The 6,582-nt window shown below is 38.2% G+C and overlaps 1 protein-coding gene across 2 annotated transcripts in view; it reads left to right on the top strand.

Moving 5' to 3' along the window:
* Nucleotides 1-46: 46 nt before the first annotated feature.
* Nucleotides 47-6,582, top strand: part of SEC31A (SEC31 homolog A, COPII coat complex component) — a 78,717-nt gene continuing 72,181 nt past the window's right edge. Inside the window, exons 1-5 of one of the 2 annotated variants that reach the window (XM_057546475.1) lie at nt 47-215; nt 673-792; nt 1,152-1,246; nt 2,896-2,969; nt 5,297-5,371. The gene's annotated coding sequence lies outside the window, so the exon portion shown is untranslated. Of the gene's footprint in view, nt 216-654; nt 793-1,151; nt 1,247-2,895; nt 2,970-5,296; nt 5,372-6,582 lie in introns of those variants that run through there. The other variant, XM_057546476.1, reaches the window with a different exon arrangement.

Here is a 6,582-nt window from a genome sequence, read left to right as displayed (position 1 = left end):
GAAAGGCCAGGGGTATTAAGACGCGCATTGGGCCGCCCCTCCCCGCTTATTGGAGGGTGGTTAGTGGGTTTAGCTGGCGTGGGCTTCTTTTCATCCGTGCGCTCTGGTTAAATCCAGTGCCATCGCGCTTCTTGTGAGTCCCACCGAGAGAATGCGAAGGGGAGAGGCAGGACCAAAGTTGAGGCGAATCCTGTGGCATGCCGATGGGTCTCCAGGTGCGAGCTCTGAAAGTGACGGGAGGATGTGACGGGAGGGATAAGAGGGTGAGGGGTAAACGCAGCGCCCTAGAAATATTGAAGACAAAATTGGACCCCAAATAAATGATTTATTGAGAGGCATGTCATTTCCTTGCATTTTATTTTTTATAAATTTATTTTTGGCTGCATTGGGTCTTCGTTGCTGCGCGCAGGCTTTTTCTAGTTGCAGAGGGTGGGGGGCTACTCTTTCTTGCAGAGCGCGGGCTCTAGGTGCGTGGGCTTCAGTAGCTGGTGGCGCACGGGCTTAGCTGCTCCAGGGCATGTGGGATCTTCCCGGACCAGGGCTCAAACCCGTGTCTGCTGTATTGGCAGGTGGATTCTTAACCACTGTGCCACCAGGGAAGCCCCTTGCATTTTATTTTGTAGTTCTCTGATGCGGAGATAATGTAGGAGCTGTTGGTATGGTTGACTGTAGGTATGTGAGCTCAGAGGAGCTTGAATGAGAATATAATACCAAGATAAGTCGACTTTCAGTTCAACTGATTCTTTCCTGCAAGATCCTTTGCCGCAATGGGGGAATTAAGAAGGGAATAAGGTAAGAAGGTCCTCGGGGTTTGGGGGTAAGCGCACGGTCTAGTTCGGACTCATCAATAGCAGTACTAGGAGGGGCAGGAGAGAGGGCCAATGAAATGGTTTTGGTTGGGGTGTGGGGCATCCTGGATAGCTTTCAGGGTGAGAAGATCTTAGAACGATGTCTTCGTTAAGCTCTTTATGTTTACAGTATGAGATTTAAGGTTTCATAGAGGAAACAAAATGGGGCCAAGGTAGGACATAGTTTTTATTTTGTATCTTTGAAGAGGTCCTTAGTATATTATGTGGCATCTTTCCTGCTTAACTGTGGAGGCCTATTTTAGAAAACAGAAATGTTCCTAACCTTTTTATTTCTATCTCCAGCTGGCAAGAATGTGTCCAACATTTCCAAGCAAGATTGTTCTTTTTCCCTTTTTGTTTACTTTATCCAGACTCTAGCCAAAAAGATTCATCTCAAGGTATTACTTATTCACGATTGCTTTCCATTATAATATGCTTATATCTTATTTGAATGAAATTAACATAGCTTTTGCTTATGTAGTTTTGTTAAAAATCACAAGGTCTAAGGATAGTACCATGAATGGGGGGAAATTGGTCCATGGGGGATGTACTTAACTTGGCTGTAAGATGTGCAAAGGGTAGGACCTGGATTTAAATCACTGTCAGTTGGTTAGACTATTAGAAGCTTTTCTAGCACTCAACCAATTAAGACCTGAATAAGGGTAAATAGAAATAAGTAAGTTTTCAATTAAAAATTGGTTGCCTTATTTTTTTTGGCAAGAGTTTTATTGAGATATAATGCATATGCCATACAATTAACCCATTTAAAGTGCACAATTCGATGGGTTTTAGTGTATCATGAGTTGTGCCACCATCACCACAATCAATTTTAGAACATTTTCATCACCCCAAAAAGAGACTCCCTTTTCATTAGCAGTCCCTGCTTACATTTTCCCTCCCCCAGTCCCTGGAAACCACTAATCTTTGCCTGTGTAGATTTGCCTATTCTGGATATTTCATATAAATGGAATCAGAAATTAGTCTTTTGTGACTGGCTTCTTTCACTTGGAATATTTTTAAGGTTTATTTATGTTGTAGTACCAGTACTTCATTTCTTTTTATTGTGAAAAAATATACCATTGTATGAATATATACCACATTTTGTGTGTCCATTCAGGTTGTTTCCCTTTGGGGGCTGTTACAAATAATGCCGCCATGAACAGTAGTGTACGAGTTTGTGTCGGGGCATGTGTTTTCATTCCTCTTGAGTATATGCCTAAGGGTGGAATTGCTGGGTCATATGCTAACTCTTATGTTTAACCTTTTGAGGAAATGCCAGACTTTTTCCAAAGTGGCTGTACCATTTTGCATTCCCACGAGCGATGGGCGAGGGTTCCAGTTCCTCCACATTCTCGTGGGTGTGAAGTGTCATCACTGTGGCAGTTGCCCTTTTTTAAGGACTCAAAAGTTTGTAAGAAACTTGCTAGAGGATGCTCCTTGAGTGCAGAGACAATGTCTAAGGTGAATTTGTGTTTTCAATCCCTGGTGCACAAGTAGATACATGTGTTTCTGCTGCATTGTTTCCTGATAATGTGGCTCCCACATTATTCTGACAATAGTCTTCTAATTATTAATTATAGATGAATTACAGAAAACTGCTACATTGCAGAACTGATTTACTTAAATGGAGACCTGCTAAATGAAAATAATCCACCTACTTTACAGAAGCCACAAGGGGTCGCTGCTCTTGGTATTCTTAGTGTACTTTTGGATAGGGAAGTATGCAGTCCCTTATAAATGGAATCATTGATTTTGAGTTGTATTTATGTATTTTTACATTTGCTTATAAGTTTTACGTGCTTTTTGTTGCTATTTTTTATTGTTTTACTGGTGACATTGAAGTTCTCAATTTAATCATTTGATTACATCTTTGCTTCCTTTGATGACTTCATATCCAATGATTAAACCTTTTCACTGCTGTTCACATAATGAACTTTCGTGATTACTGCATATGAAAATGAGGATATGTCAGCTGTATTAAAGATTTTATTTGTCAAAAACATTGACCAGTGCAGAAAATAATTTAAAATAAAATATCTCTTTTCAGGAATTATATTCTTGGAGATGTTGGAAGAAGATTCCTGGGTCTTGGAAGATAATTACTAGAAATATGCAGGGGAGGTAGTATATCTTTCTTTTTTTAATGTATTAAGTATTCCTGAAACGAAAGCAGTGAATTGGAAGGGGAGGATTGTCCAAGTAAAAAATGGATTTATAAAGGCTTGAGTGAAATCTAATTTTCTGTTTTATGGTATAGAATCTCATTAATTGGTTACTTGGGGGAAAAAATAGTAACAGCTAATGCTTATTGAGTGGTTACATGTAAGACATTGTACTAAGTGTATTATACACACATGCACACAGTTTTTTGTTTTTGTTTTAAACACTTATTTCTCTCAACAACCCTATGAAAGTAAATAGACTTTTTGCCTTCTAGGACTGGTATCATCCTTATTGAATACCTACCTTTTTATCAGATTTTTAGCTAGTTTTACATTTATTTGCCATCCTGATATAATAAAATGTATTTCTAGTGACTGACATATTCTTGCTGAATTTTTCATCCTTTTAGTTCTCTGGGGGGTTTTCTGCTTCAGAAAGCCTTGGGGTCTTGAAATTATTGGTGATTAAATATAAAGACAGTTCTGAACCTGATCCTTTCCCAAGAATTTTAGACCTTTTCAGCTAATTTGTAAGTTGTGCGTTTTAGTTTTTGGATATGGATTGTGACCTTCTGTGTTAGTTGTTTATTGCTGTGTAACAAATTGCTCAATATTTGGCAGTTTAAAACAACAAACACTTACGGAACACTGGGGAGAGGAGGTAGAAGAAAGACAGCAGCTTCCAAACTGTCTCAGTTGGTAGGCCTGTGTTCCCTGATGGCTGTTGGCTAAAGGCTTCAGTTCTTCTTCACCATGTGAACCTCTCCATGGGCTGCCTGAGTGTCCTTACCGCATGATAGCTGGCTTTCGGACACTGGCCCAAGAGAGAAAAGCCAAGATAGAAGGTTGTCTTTTAATAGTCTTGAAAGTGACAAAACACCAACGGGACCCTACTCTGTTGGTCCTGGTATGGTATAGGTGGGCAGTATACAAAGGTGTGACTACCAAGAGGGGGAGGATCATTGGAGACCATCTTGGAGGTTGACTACCACACTTTAATTAAATACTTTTTAAAAAAAACTGTTTCAGTTTATTAAGTCAAGAGATTTAATATTTGACCCTCAAGTCAGATAATTAGAAGTATGAGAGCACATGATCCAAATAAGTGCTCTCTTTGCTACGGTACATGGTTTCTTTCTCGCCTATGTATATATAAACTACTTAAGTGGTGCTACATTCATTTTGGAAAGTTTCTAAGGAGTTTATAAGAAAGTTGAGCTTATAGTCAGAATCTTCTGCGTTGATTAAATATTGTTTTTCTCGGACCCATTTCCCCTCTCCCAATTCCTCCTAGGTGGAGGCGGTTAGAGAAGCTGGTGGCACTAGACTATAGATAGAAATTGTGTGTCCCCTTCCTCTATTATTTTGCTTGGGGTTCAGATTGACTTGGAAGAGTTGAAATTTCTGTTTAGAGTTTTTCACGGAATGTAGTCCAGTTACTTATAGGCAATTTCACAAATATTTGACATAGGATAGAGTAAAGATACAAATATGCAGCAGCAGAATTAGAGCAGTTTGCCCTTTTCCCCCAAAGCTTGATTTTTATCCAGTAGGGTGAGTATACTTTCTTTTCTTTCTGCTACTTTCCCCCCACCATGGGCTCGATCCCTCTTAATGAGCAAAACGTAGACCTCATCAAGAAGTCAGAATGTTCCAAATGGGCAGAATTCTAATTAGTTCCTGAGATTTGTAATCTTTTGAGTCTTTTCCCATTATTACTGCTTAAAAGTTCTTTGATAGCAGAGACAACTTTCCCCCTTTTCCTTTAAAGCTTTAGTGCTTCTGATCATTGGAAACCTTGTCTGATAACAAAAACATTACATATAAAGCAAGGCATAACCAGTTTGGGAATGTATTAAGGTACGGTTACCCTTCCCATATCAGGCTTGATGTTGAGAAGACGACACCTCCAAGTTAGCATAAGGTAACCTGTGCAAAGTAGTAAATGATATGCTTGAAATTATCTTTGTTATGGGTTTTTTCCAATCATAGTAAAATTGGAGGTTTTATCTGTTCTATGTGAGAGAATTGAAAACTATAGAAATGTGCATTTATTACGTATTTTTTAAAAGGAGCTAAGCAATAAAAACTTTAAGACTAGAGCTTAAGTTGAAAATAAGAAGAAAATATAAATGTCCAATGATTAAACTTTTCCACTGCTGTTCACATCATGATTTGTTGTGATTAATGTATGTGGATGAGGACATAATGAAAAAAAATCATGAGGCTTATAGATAAAATGTGGTTTTTGTACATTGACTTGCCTATAAATGTTTTTCATTTTAGGAATAAAATTGAAGGGTGTTTTTCTTAGAGAACACCATTTGTCAGATTTATCAGGAATTTGAAGATTTATATAAGGTAAGAGGTGTATAAACTTTTTAGTTTTGACAAAAGAAGACAAAAAATCAAATCTGAGCAAAAATTGGGTATTGTATTCATTATATATTGAGCATAATGTGGATATCGTATTCAGTTAAAATTTTTCCTTATTTTTTCAGCTTTCAAAGATAAATACTATTTCAAAAATAATATAATTTTCTAAATCAATAGATTTGATTCAGCATAGGCAGTTGGGTGGGTGGGGGGTAGGACTTTTAACCTTGACAGTCATCTTTTCTTAAAAATAATACAATTCTTTTAGGCCCTGAATTAGAGACCATATGTTCTGGGATTTAAATTTGCTGAATTATTGGATATTCTGTAAATAATTGTTTGGTGTGCCAGTGGATGACCATCCTATAACTTGAGCTTTGTTCAAGAATAGCAGATAGGCCAGTGGTCAGAAGCTAAGAATCTCAAATCTAGTACCAGATTAATCTGTCATTAATCAAGCGTGTAATCTTGGGGTGTTTTTCAAATTGGAGGAATATAAAGCGGGAAATTTTTTGTGAATACTCAGTGTTGATTTAAGTTAATTTTCTATTTCTTAAAGTTGATATAAACTTTATTGCCCTTAATGAAAAGATTTACAAAATAAATGCATTCGAAAACAAAATTTAAACTAACGGGTGGATGCTACTGTTTTGCAGAAGTAAACATAGTACTGGCTGCTATCCAGTGAATTTTATATACATACAGTCTTGTGCCTTGTGATGACTGTGAAGTTTTACAATCTGGACAGCAGTATGGTTGTCCAGAACTTTACTCTTTTGCAGACCTAAAGATTATTGAAATGAGGGGAGGGGGCCTAAATTCACAAAAGGATGTCTTTGGACTGTCTGCAAATCCTTATTTGAAGAATTCTATATTACATTATCTCCAAACATTCTTCTAGCTGCAGTGAGTAATTCAGAGTCTTGGAATTAACATTCTTTTGAGAAAAACTGAAGTTTTTGATCTAGGATTTGGCTTGGCTAGTAGTTAACTAAATTGGGTTAAAAGTTGACTGTTGGGCTTCCCTGGTGGTGCAGTGGTTGAGAATCTGCCTGCCAATGCAGGGGACACGGGTTCGAGCCCTGGTCTGGGAAGATCCCACATGCCGCGGAGCAGCTGGGCCTGTGAGCCACAACTACTGAGCCTGCACGTCTGGAGCCTGTGCTCCGCAACAGGAGAGGCCGCGATAGTGAGAG

The sequence above is a fragment of the Balaenoptera acutorostrata genome, chromosome 5 (genome assembly GCF_949987535.1).
Source record: "Balaenoptera acutorostrata chromosome 5, mBalAcu1.1, whole genome shotgun sequence".
NCBI lineage: Eukaryota > Metazoa > Chordata > Mammalia > Artiodactyla > Balaenopteridae > Balaenoptera > Balaenoptera acutorostrata.
Note: the sequence above shows the minus strand (reverse complement) of the source record. Positions and strands in the feature narration are given on the sequence as shown.